The sequence below is a fragment of the Theobroma umbraticum genome, unplaced genomic scaffold (assembly GCF_002168275.2).
Source record: "Theobroma umbraticum cultivar Fairchild unplaced genomic scaffold, ASM216827v3 scaffold_50.0, whole genome shotgun sequence".
Lineage (NCBI taxonomy): Eukaryota > Viridiplantae > Streptophyta > Magnoliopsida > Malvales > Malvaceae > Theobroma > Theobroma umbraticum.
The window spans coordinates 4,766,164-4,767,789 of record NW_018397261.1 but is presented as its reverse complement, the minus strand read 5'-3'; the positions used below and the strand labels follow the sequence as shown (position 1 = coordinate 4,767,789).

The 1,626-nt window shown below is 32.8% G+C and overlaps 1 pseudogene; it reads left to right on the top strand.

The window, feature by feature from the left end:
* LOC149527111 (acetylglutamate kinase, chloroplastic pseudogene) overlaps positions 1–84 on the top strand; it is a 785-nt pseudogene extending 701 nt beyond the window's left edge.
* The last annotated feature ends 1,542 nt before the right edge of the window (positions 85–1,626 follow it).

Sequence of the window (1,626 nt, the reverse complement as noted above, 5' to 3'; positions counted from 1 at the left end):
TGAAAGAAAATGCATGCATCTTAATTTTTTATAATCTTAAAGGGCATTTCTATGTCGTTTAATAGGAAGAAATCATTGTTTTAAGGGTTTGATTGAACGTAATAAAAGTATAAGGGTTTATTTGAATTCTTTTTGAATATTTTAAGAGCTTTTTTGTATATTATGCTTTCTTCTTTTGTTGTTGTTTTATTATTATTAATTATCATTTATCACATTTATTTTTGAAAGTAAAAATAAAATGCATGTTTAATAGGAAAATAAATAACCTTGTGAAATAGTTAAAATTAATTTTTTTTATTTTAGAGGATAAAACACATGATTTTACTTTCATTTGTAGAATAATTATATATTAAATTAATTGGTATTTCATCATAGTGAATTAATTGGTATTTCATCATTTTTAAAGTCAATTAATGATTTATATTACTTTTAATCATTTGCGCTTTGGCCAGATTCTTTTTTTCATCTTTCCTTCACCATTTCAAGTTTATTTGAAGCACTTGTTTGCATTTTATGTTCCATGTTGTGCCTTCCTTTTTCTTGTAGTGAGATTGTTTTATTGCTAATGGTTTAGTTAAAGTTAGACTTGGACAGGAAAGATATATTGTAGCTTAACTATGTCGATGTCGAGCTTTTATGACTTGTCCAAAAATACAAACACCCAATAATATAAAGTATAATATATAAAGAGAAAATTAATGACTAAAAAAACGAAAGGCATCCATGATATTGAAACTTTAACATTCATCATACTTACTACATAATAATTATATATTTATTCTTAATTAGGAAGATGACGTGAAGATTCTTAAAACTAAATAAGCTTGGGAAATTTCTTAAGATATGTAGAACAAAATTTTCTCTGCTTACTGCATTTATTGGTTTCTCTACAGCGAATTGTGCTGTAGCACTGATGTAGGTATGCACCCTTTCTTTACAACGTATGGGGTTCACAAGCAATATAGGAAGAAACTGAAAGACAAATAAAGAAGAAGACATACAATCTTATTTACACCCGCCTAGTGAATGACTTGGAAACTTAAAAAACAAAATGGGAACAAAGAGAGTCACAGACGGGCTCTGCGTGAAGTACATGCTGGTTGATTAACCGGAGCCATGTACCTCCAACCCCCACCCTCCTTGGAACAATTGATTTAGACCCTAGGAGGAGGAAGCAGCCATTTGGCACCGTCAATAAAGCCAAGAACCAGGAAAGGTTTGGCTTCCCCGTCCGTTAGCTGCTTGGCGTATTTCTCCCGCCCACTGAAACTTGCTCCTTTTCCCTTGCACTTGTATTCTCCGAAGAAAACAGTTCTGCAAAGCCAAAAAAACGATTGCCAACTTATCTTAGTGTACCAAATATGAGCTATCAGAATCAGATAATGATATCTAAAACCTCTGAAGTTTTATATTAGGTTATAGTAGTTGACAAAGTTTCGGATCGCCATGCCAAGCACTTGTTATTAAATGTCCCTTTATCAAGATTTAGGCGAGTTAATCCTAAATGGTAGGCTGCGTAGAATTACTCTTGGTCACCAAAAAAAGGAAGCGATAGGATGGATATAGCTTACCTGGCACGCTCCGGATGTAAATTATCAGACCATCCAAGAGGATGGACGACGCTGC